Source organism: Peromyscus leucopus, chromosome 22 (genome assembly GCF_004664715.2).
Source record: "Peromyscus leucopus breed LL Stock chromosome 22, UCI_PerLeu_2.1, whole genome shotgun sequence".
NCBI lineage: Eukaryota > Metazoa > Chordata > Mammalia > Rodentia > Cricetidae > Peromyscus > Peromyscus leucopus.
In genome coordinates, this window is record NC_051081.1 from 38,434,172 (window position 1) to 38,451,973 (window position 17,802).

The following is a 17,802-nucleotide window of genomic DNA, read 5'->3' on the forward strand; positions in this document are numbered from 1 at the left end:
AATTTTATTGATCTTCTCACATAACTAGATTTGTGTCCCATCAATCTTCACTATTGATTTTCTGTTTTCTATTTCATTGATTTCTCCTTTTTGTGTTTGTTTTTTTTTTCTGCTTAATGCAAAGTTTAATTGGCTCTTCTTTTTCTTAATGTGGTTGTTGACTTGAGATGTTTCTTCAGTTTTAATGAAAAACAATAGGACTATAAAGTACTTTTTATCTGTGTAGCATAAATTATATATTTCATTTTTTAATGATCTTTTAAGAATTTATTCTTCACTTTTATGGTTTTTGTTGTTTGTTCTTGTTATCTTTTAATTACTTTTTAAAACCTCATTAGAGAAGATACTTTATTTTACATAAAAATTTTAAAATTTATTGAGATTTCATGACATACTAATGGTATTATGAGTACTTGCTAAGTAAGATCATTCTATACTGCAGTACACTACTATGTAAATGTAAATTGGTATATATTAAATGGTAATATTGTCCAAATCTTCTCTATCCTTTTTTGAGATAGATATATACATATATACACACATATATGTATACATGTATACATGCACATATATGTAAATTTGTCTATTTATAAGTAACATTTACAAATTTTTCTTCATAAATTCTAAAGCTCTATTTCAAGATGCACAGATATGAGGCTACCAGCTCTCCTTTCTGAGTTGACTCCTTTCATGTAGTAAGAATTCCTATGTATCCTTTGTAATAGTCTTGGTTATAAAAATCTTAGTTTTATATTGGTATTGTGATACCGCTTTATTATCATTTGCCTTAACATGGCTCATTTGTTTCTATATTTGAGTTTTAATCTGTATTACTTGCATTTACAGTGAATTTCTTGAGAGCTCCATACAAATGAATCTTACTTTTTTATCCACCCATATAATTTCTGCCTTTACCTGGAATGTTTAGACCATTTATATTTAGTGTAATCATAGTAGTTATGTTCTGTGATTTTCCTTCTTTTTTATATCTGTTTTTTTTCTGCTTTTATTTTTTTTGTGTGTTTGTATGTATGGTGTGTGTGTGTGTGTGTGTGTGTGTGTGTGTGTGTGTGCATGCGTGTGCATGTGCGTGTTCATGCATGTGTGTGTGAAAGCCAGAGGTTGACCTTGGATGTCTTTCTTAGTCACTCTTCATCTCATTTTTTTTTTTTTTTTTGAGACAGAGTCTTTCAGTAAACTTGGAGCTCACTGGTTCATCTAGGCTGGCTGGCTAGTGATCTCCAGTTGTCTGCTGGTATCAGCACTAGGATTACGGATGTGTGCTGCCACACACAGATTTTTACGTGGGTGCTGGGGAGCTGAACCCAGGCCCTCATGTTTACACTATGTCTTAGTTTCCTTTTCTGTAACTGTGATAAAAAATGCTCTGACAAAATAAATGTAAGGGAGATAAAAAATTATTTGGCTCACAATTCCAGGTCTAGTCCATCACTGCATAGAAGTTAAGCTGTCAGGAACTTGAAGCAAATGATCCTATCCCATATAGACTGGAGATCAGAAGACAACGAATTAATGTATTAAATGCTCCACTAGTTCTTACCTTTTCATTCAATCCAGGGCCCAGCCCATGAAATAATGCAGCTTACAACTAGGGGGCGGGTCTTCCTTCCTCCATTAATTCAATAAGAAAATCTATCAGGCGTGATCACCGGCCCACCTATTCAAGTCACAGTTCCCCACTGAGACTTATTTCCCAGACAATTCTGAATTGTGTCAAGCTGACAATTAAAACTAACCATAATATGCAGCGAGCAATTTACCAACTGAGTGTCTCCTTAGAATTTCTTTTGGATAATTTGATATTTAGGTATAACTTCATTACATTTTATTTGTTGTTCACAATCACTTGGTATTTAAAAGTTGGTTAAACTTTATAGCAGGGATAATAATTTTCGCAAAAAGCAAGATAATAAATTTTTTAGAGTTTGTAGACTTTGGTTTCTATCAAAGCTACTGAACTCTGATATCATAGCCTGGAAAAGCAGCCATAGACAATAAATAAATAAGTACATAGTTGTAAATAAATGGATGTACTCAGGTTCTGATAAAATATTATTTATAGAGAGAAGTGCTGGGCAGCACTTTGCCTGTGAGATGTAGGTTGCCGACCCTTGTTTATAGTGCATGACTTTATCTCTTACAGCCTTAGAAGACAAACATTATTATCTAGTATAAAAACTTACCTAATAGTATATGTCTACTTCCATTATGTAGCATGCATGCTGTTTTATTTTATAATTCATCTCTAAGTAGGTAACAGGTTTGACAACAGAGTATTAGGGCTAAGAGTTACCTTAGAAGGAGATGGAAAGACATTTTCAAAGTGCATTGCTTTAACAATGTCTTGACTTACCATGCGTTTCCTTCCTTTGTCCAATTAGAGATTCTCAGTAACGTCACTTTCATTCTGCTTGAAGGACTTGCTTTAATGTTTCTCATAGTAAAGGTTTGCTGCTGGTGAGTTCTTTCAGCTTTTGTTTATCTTACAAAGTATTTTGTTTTCATTTCCAAAAGCTACTCGCGCTACAGAATTCTAGATTGCCTTTAAAGATCTTATTTATTTTTATTCTTTGACATTTTCCGGGTTGTTTTCCACTGTCTCTCATCCCCCTTCCCTCTCCTGCTGAAGCCTTTTTTTCTATCATGCCCCTCTTCTAATTTCATTTTTTTTGAGACAGGGTTTCTCTGTGCAGTTTTTGTGTCAGTCCTGGATCTCACTCTATAGACCAGGCTGGCCTTGAACTCACAGAGATCCACCTGCCTCTGCCTTCCAAGTACTGGAATTAAAGGCGTGCACCACTGCCACCTGGTCTAATTTCATTTTTTAAAGAATGACCCACTGAATTCAATTTGGGTTCCTTGCTCAAGTATGGGAGTTATTCACTTACTTATTTTTGAGGTACGGTTTCATGTAGCCTGGGCTGGCCCTGAATTTGTTATGTATTGAAGGCTAGCCTTGAACTTTTGGTCTCTTGCCTCTGTCTTTAAATAGTTGTGATTAAAGATATGAACTATAACATCCATTGGCAAAGGAAACTATCAGTTTTATATAGATAAGGATTAAGTAATGAGCAAGTGAGATAACCACCTCTGGGGAAAAATAACCACATTTTAATTAAGTTACTTCATGTCTATGGCTTGTCATGTGTTGGGAAAAAAAGAGAAGTGATGTCATCTTCTCTTTGAGCAGGGCTTTCTGATGCCCTGCAGTTAGATGTGGTCACTGGTGTTCAACTGTGTCTCCCTAAACTTAATGATGCCTTTATAACACAGAGGTTTAGTCAGTGGTGAAGACACCAACTTCAAAAACTGATGTCTGGCAGGTTAGAAGGGATCTCGATGAGATGCCGGCTAAAAACATATGGTAATCTCTACCCCAAAGAGACAGAGACTGAAGGAGTGTGAGAAACCACAAAGGAGGTAACAGGATGGTCGGAAAGTACAGGGAAACAAGAAGACATTGCAGCATGCAGGATGGGGCTGCACCCAGCTCCAGCTGCAGACGCTCCATTACGATAATTCAGATAGTGTCAGTGACAAGAGACTGGCAATTCCACAGGGCGAGCCCACAGTTCATACAATCCACGGGTCCTGCTGGTGGACTTGGTGAGAGTGTGACATGGGTCAGCATTGGAATGGAGGCCAGTTTTGTCACCTCTCACATTTCAGAGGGCTGTGGTTGTGGGGATCATCCTGACAGGGAGCCTGTTTCAGGTGGAGCTACCCTGGGCCTGGAGAACAAGGGGGCAGGGCTGTGGGAGACTTGACACAATTCCCGGAAGGGAAATAGCTGTGGGTGATGGTTGTAGAGAGACTGAAAGCTGGTCACGGACATACTGTGACATTAAAGGGCATAGTGGTCAGTAGCCTCACCCTAGATGATGAGAATCAGATACCAGCATTTAAGGACAACTATGAAAACTGAAAACCCTGAGCTCAAGGTAGGTGTGTGGCCCGCATTTTTGAGGCCTCAGTCTATCATACGTCATTTTCAAACACCAAAGGTCAGCTCTTGAGGAGCACTCATTTTCTGTAGCTTGCCTGCCTCCGCAAAGAGTAGTGGTGGTATTCTAATTGTACTGAAATGTGATTTTGATTGTATGTTAATAAATAAAGTTGCCCGGGGGTCAGAGCTATTAGAGCCATAGACAGAGTGTGGTGGTGGTGGTGGTGGTGGTGGTGGTGGTGGTGGTGGTGGCACACGCCTTTAATCCCATAAATCTCTGTGTGTTCAGGGATACAGCCAGCATTGGAGACATACGCCTTTAAGACCTAGGGGGCTGTACATTCAGACAGTGACAAGGCAGTCACGTGTTTGGGTTTACAACCAATGAGAAGGCAGAACAAAATACTATAAATAGACGAACAGACAGGAAATAGCTCTCTTTCGGGAAGCTGGGACACCGCAGGCGGAAGGGTGAGACTTTAGCTCTGAGCTCTGACCTCTCGGCTTTCTCTTTTACATTGTTTCTGTGTTTCTTATTTAATAAGACGGTTGGTTACATCAGTAAAGAGTATTTAATAATCTGTACAATTTGAAAGCACTGAGGTTGGTCAGCATAACTCTTAGTGATTTGCTTTATTCTTCCATTTCCTAACGCACTTGGGAGGGACACATCCTTTATCACAGAGATTAGCTAGCCCATGGCATACAAACTGGGGAGCCTCTGGGGCAAGGCAACTCTTGCCTGGCCTGTAGTTTGCAAAGCTAAGGGTGGTTCTTAGAGGCTCTTGGTGTGCAAAGAAGGGAACTGCTAGAGTAAAGACAGCTCTGTCAGCCTTTGACTTGACCAGCCGGGGGCTCAGCATGAAAGATAAGAACTTAAACCAACTCAACTCCCTCCATGCCTTTCAGGCGTGGATATCAGAAGAACTGGAAGAAGTCACTCCAAAACTTAGAACTTGGGTAAAAAAAAAATTCTTACACACACACACACACACACACACACACACACACACACACCACACACACACACACACACACACACACACATACACACATACACACACACACAGAGTTCCCTTTTTTAATATACATCAATCGAGGTTCCATATATGAAAGAAAAAGGTGATAATTGTCTGAGTCTAGTCTCTTTCTCTTTTCCCTCTCTGTCCCCTCACTCATGCACAGTTCTCCCATACACACATACACACACACACACACACACACACACACACACACACACATACATATATATTTATAAATCTAGATTTTATATATGAAAGAAAAAGGTGATAATTATCTGAGTCTGATTTCTCTCTCTGTTCCCTTTTTATGTGTACACAAGTCTAGATTCCAAATATGAAAGAAAAAGGATGATTATCTGTCTGAGTCTGGTTTATTTCACCTAACAGGAAGATTATTAGTTCTATACATTGCCTTGCAAATGGAATAATTTCATACTTGTTTATGGCTAAGTAAAACACGATCGCATGTACATATCACACTTTGTCCATTCATCTGTCATCTGTTAGTGGGCATCTAGGCTGGGTCCATATTTTGACAATTGTAAATGATACCCCAAGAAAAACAGCTGTGCATGTTTTTCTGTGGTATGCTGAATTACATTCCCCTCAATACAGACCCAGGAATAGTATAGCTACATCACACAGTGTTTCCATTTTTTGTTCTTTTTTGTTTGTTTTTGTTTTTGTTTTTGTTTTGTTTTGTTTTGTTTTTTTAATATCCAGATTGATTTCCACTGTAGCTGTTTACATTACCATCAGCAGTGGATTAGGTTCCTTTTCCTCAACCTTCTCATGAGAGTTTCTGTTTCGACTCAGTGATGATAGCCATTCTGACTGAAGTGAGATGTACTTTTAATGTCGTTTTTATCTGCATTTCTCTGATTGCTAAAGATCGTAAAGATCTGTTTTCATATTTCTGTTTATTTGGCAATTTGTATTTTTTTTATTTGATAACTGTCTTTTTAATTGATTTGTCTATTTATTGATTGGATGGCTTATATGGGTGTTCAGATTTCTTAGTTCTTTATATATTGTGAACATTAATCCCCTGCTAGATGTACCACAGGCAACACGTGCCTCTTTCTGTCGGCTGCTTCTTCATTCTGGCAATCATTCACTTTGCTGCACAGACTCTGGATCTCGCACACCATCATTAGTCCAGTGTTTGACATGTCCCTGATCTACTGGACTTCTTTCCAGAAGGTCCTTGCCACTTCGACCCTATGGTTTCCTCCAGCAGAGTTTCAGGTCTCACATTAAGATTTGTACATGGACATTTGCATTGGGCAAGAGAACAGGCTTTAATGTCATTCTCTATACGTGGTTATTCAGTTTTTCCCAGTAACATTTATTAAAGAAGCCGTCTTTATTCATTCAGTGCATCTTTTGGTACCCCTGTAAACAACAACAACAACAATAACAGGTGGCCTCATGAGTGTGGGTTTATTTCAAGGTCTTCTGGTCTACCACAGTAGTTCACATCTGTTTTCGAGCTTGCATCATGCTGTCCTGTAGTGCTATTTGAAATTGGCCATGGCGGTATCACCAGCATTGCTCTTTCTCTTAGGGACTGCTTCAGCTAGTTGGTGCTTTCGCTTTCCTGTGTGAGTCTGTGGATTGTTTTTCCAGTTCTGCAAGAATGCCTTTGGGATTTTGATGTGCATTGCATTGAATCCGTAGGTCACTGTGACCATGTAGCTAGTTTGGCAATATTATTTCTGTTGATACAGAAATGTGAGATGTTTTTCCACCTACTAGTGTTTATTTCAATTTCTCTCCTCAGTGTTTTCAAATTTCTGCTGTAGAGATCTTTAGTCTCCCTGTTTAGGTCTATTCCTAGGAATATTTTAAAGCTATTGTGAGGGGGATTGTTTTTTTGATTCCTTTCTCAGCATGTTCATTTTTAGTATATAGAAAAGCTGCTATTTTTTTTTTCTGTTGATTTTGTATCCAGCTACTTTGTTGAGCACATTTATCAGATCTTTGAATCTTTAGGGCATTTTAAGTATAGAATTTGTAAGTAGGGTTGATTTGATTTCTTTTCCTGTTTGTATCTGTCTTTCCCCCCCTCTTACCTTATTACTCTGGCTAAGACTTCAAGTAGTATGTTGGATGAGGACAGGAAGAATGGATACCTTTGTCTTGTTCCTGATTTTAGAGGAAATGCTTTCAGTTTTTCTTAACATAATTTATGTTGGCTTGAGGTTTATTGTGTATAGTCTTTACTATGCTTATGTATGTTTCTATAATTCCTGGTGTCTTCAGGACATTTTTTTTTGTCAAGAAAAAAAAAATATAGAACTCTGGTGAAGGCATTTTCGGCATCTATTGAGATGATCACCTGACTTCTGTCCCTGAATCTTCCTATGTGCTATGTTACACTGTACTGATTTGTGTATGTTGAACAAATGTTGCATTCCTGGAGCAAACACAACTTAATTGTGGAGTATGGAATTTTTGATGGGTTACTGAGTTCGCTTGCCAAGAATATATTGAGAGTTTTCCGTCTATGCTTGTCATAGCTTTCTTTGTTGTTGTATTGTTGTCAAGTTTTGATATCATAGAAACACTGGCTTCATGGAATGAATTAGTGTTCCTTCTCTATTTTATGCAATAGTTTGAGAAGCATTCATTTTACTTCTTCCTTAAAGGTCCCGTGAAATTTGACAGTGAGTCCTTATCACCCTGGGCTTTGATTTATTGGGAGAACTTTTATTACTTATTGCTCATTATAAGTGTGTGTAAGCTTTTTTAAAATTGTAGTGTTCTGCTGTGGGATGTTCTATATGTCCTGTGGGAGCCTGTTCTTGGGTTCCTCGTGGCTTTACCCACCAGGTCCGCATAGAGGATGATTAGGACTATGGGCCTGAGTGCAGGTGTCTGAGATGGTCTGCACTTGGCTGTGTTGGGGGATGGTCTGTATGGCAAATGTGTTGCTCTGATTGGTCAATAAATAAAACCTGATTGGCCAGTGGCCAGGCAGGAAGTATAGGCAGGACTAACAGAGAGGAGAAATAAAAGAATAGGAAGGCAGAAGGAGTCACTGCCAGCCGCCACCCTGACAAGCAACATGAAAAGATACTGGTAAGCCACAAACCACGTGGCAAGATATAGATTTATGGAAATGGGTTAATTTAAGATATAAGAACAATTAGCAAGAAGCCTGCCATGGCCATACAGTTTGAGGCAATATAAGTCTCTGTGTTTACTTGGTTGGTCTGAGCGGCTGTGGGACTGGCGGGTGAGAGAGATTTGTCCTGACTGTGGGCAAGGCAGGAAAACTCTAGCTACAGTGTTCATTATATCTGTTTAGGGTATCTATTGCCTCCTTGTTTTAATTTTGATGAGCCATATGTGTCTATTAACTTATCTATTTCTTATAGACTTTCCAGTCCTTTTATTTCTCAGGCTTTGAGAGAATTTCTGCTCTTATTCTCATTAAACAGGTTTTATAAGCCTTTTGTTTTTAATCTAAGTGCCATTTATCCCACAGTTTCTTAGCTTTGGTCTCCTGATCATTTCGTAGAGTTTTAGAACGCCAACCTTGCTTGATACATCCCATTGGTGATACTTTCCATTGTGTTTGATTTGATTTATTGAGCTTTTCCATTTCCAGCAAGACTTTTGTTGTTGTTGTTATTCTTAATTTTCAAAAATTTTAATCTCTCTCTCTCTCTCTCTCTCTCTCTCTCTCTCTCTCTCTCTCTCTGTGTGTGTGTGTGTGTGTGTGTGTAAATAAAAGGAGAGGAGGAAGAGGACCAGTAAAAGGGGTTCAGGGGGGTGAGAGGAGGCAAATGAGGCTAAATATGGACAGTGACACAAGTATGAAAGTGTCATAATGAAGCTCATCTTATAACATAAATAAAAGAAATAGGTAACAAAAGCAATACCAATTGTGCCCATTTAAGCTGCTGTATAAGCAGGGATCAGATTGCACATGTAGAGTGTTAAGCTGCTATATGGGACCTAGAGTATTTTGTCCTACCACCCAGGCCAAAGTAAGCCCTTCTCTGAACAATGTTTCTAGAATAGGTTATTACCCACAACTGCTTGGAAACCGAGAGCTGAGGTGCTTATCAAGGTCCTATTGTAATCTGATGAACAATCCTCAGATGACAGGTAATAAATAGCCAGATGTCTATGACCCAGATACTGTGTCTCTCTCCTTCAAGCATGGAGTCACCTTTGGATCTTTGAGTTGTCGTTGTTAGCTCTGGATTCCCGAGGCACTCCCTGATCTATAGACTCTCCAACATCTTAGCCTCTACCCAAAAAATCAGGTCATGGTTTCCATTTGTGGCTGAGCTAGCTCTTCCCTAGTGAAATGATTTATTTGTCACTTGCAAGTTTCATTTGTTTATACATTAAGGAGACTATGACCACTTCTCACAGCACAAAGATTGTGAAAATTAAGAGTGAAGCTACTGTGACGTCTTCCACACGTAGAAATGTGGAAGAGTAATACAAAACAGACTGCTGTGAAAAAAGGACACACAAATGTAGAACCATGTTACAGCTTTTCAGACAACATGTGCATGTGGCTGAGGAAGAGATGTTATGATGACATGCAGCCCTGACACAGTTAAGGTTAGGAGGTGAGAGTTTGGGTATCATGACCTGTGCTGATATAAATGTAAGAAGATGCTTTGTCCTCCATATGCATGAACTCTCACCAGCCTGATGGGCAAGCAGTCTATCTGGGTCAGAAGAGGTAGGTATGGTCACAGATGGAAGAGGTCTTTGCCTTAGATTCCATCTCTGTGATAAGTCTCCATTGTCTATCTCAATAGAAGACCCTTGTCTTTCCTGCCTTCCGAGAAAAACTGTAGGATTTTGGGGATCTTTGGGATCTTTGGGAGTTTTACAGCTTGACACTCCAATGTCAGCAACTCTGAAAAGCAAAAGTTCAGATCCTAGAAGAGGTTTGAGATTGTTCTGCTTCAGACAAGTGTTCAGCCTTGAGTCCCTTCAAAACTTTTTGTTTGAGAAAGTATACGTATACATATTATGTTTTGCTCAAACCCGTCCCCCAATCCCTCTCCTCCCATCCTTCTCTGGGTCCTGCCACGTTTCCCTCCCAAACTCATGTGCTCTTTTTAAAAACCCACTGAGTCCACTTAGTGTTGCCTGTGTGTGCTTAGATGTAGAGCCATCTATTGGAACACATGTAGCCTCTCCAAGATCATACCCCTAGAGAACACTGACTCTCTCTTTGCCAGCAGCCATGAATTGTCCATACCCCCACAGCTAGGGGTGGATCTTCATTAGCCCATCCCGATTTCACAAAGAGATTTCAGCTGATCTGATCTTGTGTAGGTCTTGAACATGCAGTCACAGTCTCTGTGAGTTCCTGTGTGCAGTGGCCCTGTCAAATGCGGCGAAAGTTCAGTTGCAGAGGCTACTTTCTCTGGTTCTTATAATCCTACTCCCTATTCTGGGATGATTCTTGAGCCTTAGGGGGTGAGGATGTGAGCACTCCACAGACTCTTGTTCTCTGAACACTCACCAGCCATGTGTCTCTGTATTAACCTCCATCTTTTGCAAAAACAGTCTTCTCAGGTGAGGGTTGAAAGATGCTCTAAAGGAAGATACAAAGGGGGAAGTAATAGAACAGGAAGGGTTAAATGGAGTGGGGGTGGGTGGGCTTGGTAGAAGAGGGAGTTTGAGGAAGAATTACTAAAACTAAAAATACTTGAAAAATGCCATACAGAAATAGTACAGCAGAAACTTCCTAAAATACACACATACATGTACATAAGCAGTTCAAGAGGAATTAACGCTGTAACAGGGGGGTAATGCTTCTCCTAGATACCGTAGTTCATCAAATAAAAAAATCACTATGCTGTGTATATGTTACCTCTAATTATGATCTCCACCAAACATTGTAGGATATTGCTATTGCATTTGGTTAATCTCTATAACTTGATTCTAATACTATACTAATAAAGGCACAAAAGACTGGAGTCATAGGACATGGAGAAATCAAACTCACACCAACCTGGAAGCATTTTTCCTACTAGCTAGTTTTCACAGTGCTGGAAGGCTCTATGTATGCTAACAGAAGAGAAAGGCAATAAATAGTCTTACTTGGTAGTTAACCTTGGGAGGTACAATAATATCTGACCTATGCATGCTAGTACAGCAGTGGCATGAACATTATGGGAGTAACCACCCCCTTTCTGACTGGATTTAAAACCTGTTCCACATAACAGAACTCATGCATGGTACTTCTGACTTAGCTCCAAACATGTGGTTGACTAAATCCCAGGGAGACGCCAACTCTATTGTTCTCCTAAATGCACATAGAAGTAAACAGTTCGCTAAGTTATCCTTATACCCACACACAGGCCATCTTTCAAGCCTTGAGCTCATGATGGGGGAGTGACCCGAGTCTTTTCAACCTCAAAATTTCCCAAATGAAAAGTATGTTTTTGTGAAGCGCCACCTGCTACGGAATGTCTGTCTGTCTGCTGTGAATATATGCTGTTCCCATTGATTAGTAAATAAAGCTGTTTTAGCCTATGGCAAGAAAGCTTACAGCCAGGTGGGAAATCCAAATGGAGGGACAGGGAGAAGAAGGGCAGAGTCTGGAGAGACACCTGCCGCCACCAAAGGAGCCGCAAGATGCCAGCAGGCCCATAATCCCATGGCCACATGGCAACAAATAGATGAATAGAAATGGGTTAAGTTATAAGAGCTAGCTAGCAAGAAGCCTGCCATAGGCCATACAATTTGTAAATAATATTAAGCCTCTGAGTGATTATTTTATAAGTGGCTGTGGGACCGCAGGGCCGGGTGGGACCAGAGAAACCTTCCAGCTACGTCCATCTATATTTTTAAAGGTTTCTTCTGTTTATCTGATTTCTCCCCCCTTTCCATGTCTTACCCTCTAAGCATGCAAACCTCATGTTTACCACTTGATCAGATGAAATGATGTCAGTGAGTGTTGTGTAAAATATAGAGGGCTTTGCAAGGGTGAGGGTTACTCATTTTTATTAAACCAGCTTCTATTTGAAAGGCCATAGCAAAGATATATGTTTACAAAGTTGTTCACCCATATAATTCTAATGTGGGCTGCTTATTAATGTGGGAAGCTGGAACAGAAAAAGGGTCAGTGTTGAAAAATCACTTTGGCACATTAGAGTTCTCAGTGTGTATCGATGAGATGAGTGGTTGGGATTAGCATGAGAATAGAAGATATTGGGGTGTAGTCTAGAGAGTGGGACCACAGCAGACTCCTGGGATTCTTCCTGTTGTAACACAGGGAGTGTTTGCTAGAGTGACCTGTAAAGGTACTCTGAGGCATAAGACTTGTGACTCACAAATCTTTCCCTGAGAAACTGACTCTTCTCTTCATAGTTCATGGGAGTTTCAGTTAACAATTGCCAATGGAGAGTGAGTCGAAGCATGTTGCTGCTTTAGTACAAGAGTCTAAGAATCCGGGGGTGTGTGGGGGGAGTTAGGTGGTAAGTGGTGTCTGGTGTTTGTGGTTAGTTTTCTAATGGAAAGCCTGCTTTATAAGTAGAAGTTCATAAAAGCATACTCTGGTCTGGGTATGCATAACACATAGAAAGTTTTATATTCAATGCCTGGTCAACTTGTGGGATGATACTGCATGAAAGATGAAGGGAGTCAAAGACAACCAGCTGCAGTAAACATAGTCAGGGTCCAAGTTTCTGCTAGGAGAGAGCTTGGCCTCCCAGGATGCATATATGGCCTCAACCCATAAAAACGATCAGAGAAATCTAATTTCTTTTCATGGGTCTGAGCATGTAATGTCTCCTCACATAAAAGGATACCCTAGAGGAGAAAAATCAGGATGAGACACTTTACTTTTATGCATTGTGGGTACTCTGCTGAAGGAAGCCAAAGAAGTTATGGGGTTGGTTAAACTTAAATTGTGGTTAGGAATTACCCACAGATCAGAACATTAACTCGTGATTCAAATTCTCTTGTGTCCTTCTATGATATTGGAAATGGGTCTTTGATGGATATGGTCACATTCTGATATGTCTCATTCCAAGCCGTTTTAAGGCCACATCTGTGTTTTATACGGAATACTAAATATGCTGAAAAATGATATGTAGTCTTATCCTATGTGTCCATAAAGTATTAGTTAATGTAACTTGGTATGCATACGTGTCTGCACCTGCAAATGCATGTAGCAAAAGTTAGGAAAAAACTCCATAAAACAGGACCAAGGTTGAAGTTTTTGATTGATGGTTAATGGCAGGTTTGCAAATTACAGTTTGTTCTTCTAAACAGCTGATGCTGAGCATTGCAGGTTGAGTTACTGGCTAAAAACTATGCATCTACTGCTTAGTCTCATGCCTATATGTGACACTGAGGAAGGGTCACCTGGGTCTGAGTGGAGGCGACATGGGGAAGCCCTCCCTTTCTAAAAGCTGGCTTAACTTGAGCAATCCACACAATGCTCAGAGTCCAAATCAGGGCTTGTTGGATCGCAACACTACCCAATCCTTATGGCCTTTGGGTAATATTGCACAGCTTCACCTGAAGAGCATTGAGAGCTATCTATGACCACGCCTTGGGAAGGTGTTAAACAAATGAATGCCACAGCCTTTGCTCAAATAAATGTATTGAATGTGAATTCTGAAGCTTGCTGCTGTTTTTTTTTTATTATTATTACATGTTGCATGATTTTAGTAAACAGAATTTATAGAAGGAGAAATGTATGCCGGGCGGTGGTGGCGCACGCCTTTAATCCCAGCACTCGGGAGGCAGAGGCAGGCGGATCTCTGTGAGTTCGAGGCCAGCCTGGGCTACCAAGTGAGTCTCAGGAAAGGTGCAAAGCTACACAGAGAAACCCTGTCTCGAAAAAAAACCAAAAAAAAAAAAAAAAAAAAAAAAAAAAAAAAAAAAAAAAAAAAAAAAAAAAAAGAGAGGTCATCGGAGAAAGGAGAGGATAGACTGGGGAACAGATTACTAGGAATTCCAAGTCTGCTTCTGTGTGTAGAAGAAGCTGGAACGTCATTCACTAAATTAGTTAGCAAATATTCTTTATATAAAATGGGGAGTTTCTTTATGATAGATATAGATTATATTTTTTGGTCACACCTCCATGTCCTATTCTGTCTTTTCTATTTGCTGTCTTCTTTATCTTTCCAAATACTCTATATTCAACTTTCATTTTTTTAAAAAAATTATTTATTTATTTTTCTTTTCTTTTATTTTACAATACCATTCAGTTCTACATATCAGCCATGGATTCCCTTGTTCTCTCCCCTCCTGCCCCCTCTCCTTCCCCTCAGCCCACCCCCCATTCCCACCTCCTCCAGGGCAAAGCCTCCCCTGAGGACTGAAATTGACCTGGTAGACTCAGTCCAGGCAGGTCCAGTCCCCTCCTTCCAGACTGAGCCAAGCGTCCCTGCATAAGCCCCAGGTTTCAAACAGCCAACTCATTCAATGAGCACAGGACCCAGTACCACTGCCTAGATGCCTCCCAAACATATCAAGCCAATCAACTGTCTCACCTATTCAGAGGGCCTGATCCAGTTGGGGGCCCCTCAGCCTTTGGTTCATAGTTCATGTGTTTCCATTCGTTTGTCTATTTGTCCTTGTGCTTTATCCAACCTTGGTTTCAACAATTCTCACTCATATAAACCCTCCTCTTTCTCACTAATTAGACTCCCGGAGCTCCACCCGGGGCCTAGCCATGGATCTCTGGACATGAGTAGGAGTAATGAAGGGCGAGAGTCGAGGGAAAGAGAGCCTGTGGGAGCGGGAAATCCCAGCTGGATCAAGAACAGAGAGGGAGAACAAGGAATAGGAGACCATGGTAAATGAAGACCACATGAGAAAAGGAAGAAACAAAGTGCTAGAGAGGCCCACAGAAATCCACAAAGATACCCCCACAATAGACTGCTGGCAATGGTCGAGAGACAGCCGGAACTGACTTACTCTGGTGATGGGATGGCTAAACACCCTAATAGTTGTGCCAGAAACCCCATCCAAGGACTGAGGAATCAACTTTCATTTTTTAAAGTTTGGACTCCACCCATGAAACAAAACATGCTAGTTGTCTTCGCTGAGTCAGGCTTATTTCACTTACCATGGTAAGTAAAATTCCATCCATTTTTATGCAAATTACACAGTCTTAGTCTTCTTTATAGCTGAGTTTTATGTACACACCCCACATTTTCTTTATCCCATGGGTACTGGTTTTATTCTGTTTCTGTGACCTCATACCCAACAAGAGGCAATTTAAAGGAGAAAGGTTTTCTTTTGACCTTCAGTTTAAGAAAGTGTACATACAGTTCATCATGGCACATATGGTAGAGAGGAGAAATGTAAGGTGGTAGGGCACATTGTATATTATAATCAGAAGGCAGAGATGAAGAACTCTGGTAATCAGCTAGCTCACTTTCTTCTGTTCATTCAGTCTGGTATCCCAGCCCATGAGATAATGCTGTTCACATTCAGAGTGGGTCTTCTCTGTCAATTAAACCTTTCTGGAAACTCCCTCATGGGAACACCCAGACACATGTGCTAAATCCTATCAAACGGACCATTGTAGGCACCTAGATTGATTCTATGAACTGGATATTCTTAATAGTGTCAGAATGAACATGGGTGTGAAATAAGTCTTTGATTCCTTTGGGGTTATACTCAAGAATGATGTAGCTGGCCATATGCTTGTTCTAGTTTTCTTCAAGTGGATATTGAGAATATAAGCAGAGTAGAAGAAATGAGGATTCAAGAGTACCAGTGTTTCCAGTGAAAACTTTTGAAGTTACCTGAATCTCAGTCCTTCCTAGACTTTCAATTTTGATTGTCCTCTGGGATGGAGGTGGGCCATGTTGACAGTGGCAGTTTAATCCATTGTGAAAAGGGGGCTGCCATCAGAGTGGTTAGTACCTGGGATCTCACCTCTGATTCCTTTAAGTAATGTCCATGTAAGGAGATATTATCATATGAAAGAATCCTTTCCATTTGTTATTATTTATTTCTCGGTAGCTTTGGCAATACAAGAGTAAGGATAAATGAGCACGTATAATCTGTCTAGGGATGAGAGGAACAGAAACTCCAAACATTTACCAAGCACCCACAATGCCAGGTACGGTGTGTGTGATCTGGTTCAATCCTTGTAATTATGCATGTGGCATGTGTGAGGTATGTATTATTATCCCCCTTTTATAGATTAGTCATTAATTAGGACAGCGGCCAAAGGGAATGCATGGTTGAACAGGTTGAGAGCCGAACTGTCAAACATGATGCCCTGGCTAATTGGCGGGTTGTTGATGGAGATTATTTTGCCTGTGGGTCTGCTAATCTATGCATTGAATTTGGCTCAGAAGAGACGACGGGTGAAAACAAATTTATCTGAAATAAACATCACAATATTATGTTTTAAATCTCATGTATAAAAATTCAAACCTAGAGTACATGTATAATTTTCCCCTTCCTTTTAGGTCTCTTTGATTTTAAAACTGCTGTAACAATCACAGTCAATTTTCAAGTGTTGATGATAACAATACCTCCCTGAATTTTTATACAGACTTTTTCTTCCAAGGACCTTGAAGTGCTAAAAATGTTGTCATCTATACAGGCAAACCTTGAGAATATCTAATTTAGCAAATGTCAGTGATAAATTCTTCTGGTGCCATTCTCCATGTCTTTGAATACATTAGAACACCCTGGAAATAAGAATGTTTATTCTACAGCAATTGACTGCTGGTAATATGGTTAGTTGGTATAATTTCATGTGTATTTACTATTTATCATTTAAATAGCTTCTTGGATTAAAAAAAATCCTTTCTGTTTGTTTTCTGTCTTGAACATGGTAGGTATTACTTTTGGTCTAGTGTCTTCTCCAGGTTGCCTAAAGAAATACCAATTGTCTTTATCTAACTTCCTCTTTGATGTTGTGGGATGCCCTTCCTTGCATGGGTAAGACTGGGAGGACTTGAATACAGTGTGGAATTTGAAAGGTTGCTAAACCACATAGAGCTATGTGTTTTCCAACCCTCTTTAACTATAGCATCCTTGCATCTGTCTGTCTGTACTGAGGTGTCATGTACTTTCATGCTCCATGGTCTGAAGGAGGAAATGGAGAGAAAGGGCATGGGAAGTATCCCCAGGATGATTGGCATCTTGTGTAAGTATGAAACAGTGGACACCGTGAAGTCGCATGAAGGCGAAAAGAATGCAGGATGCCTGGAGTAGGTCTGTGCAAGTTTCCCCAGGCAGGATTAAGAACATTTCACCTATTCCCTGAACCATCTAGCCAGAACCTCGTGGGAAGTGACCAAGCCGGGCTTGGGTGAGTGCAGATTATGAAGTCATTCCATGTCACTGAACCATTGCGAGCATTTCCATCTTTGCTCTTTATTTCAATTTTCAAAGACTTAATTAGCTAAGACTAAACTGTCCACAATAGCAGCATTATGTTTAAGAGTCAATTAAATTGCAGGCAATGTCATTACATGGACTAATGCAGATGGCAGGATCCAGGGGAGAAGGAGAGTGAGTGCGAAGCATCCTGGACCTTCACGATGTGTTGGGGGCTTGGCTCCCATGGGCCTCGCTGCCCTCTCTGCATAGTCATGCTTGTCTGGGTTTTACACATCAGTGCTACTGTACTCCGCTTGTCTTGCTTACTGCAAGCCCCTCACAGACCTAAAACATCCTTCATTCTTCAAGTCCAAACTCAGATCACTTCATTCATAAAATCACCCCTTATTTGCTGTCTGTTGCCAGCCCCTTGGTGATAACAAGAATCCCAGGCAAGTTTTGGAGATAGCTACTCATCTCTGTGTCTCAGGGTCGATCCATGAAGTCAGAGCCCAGGCA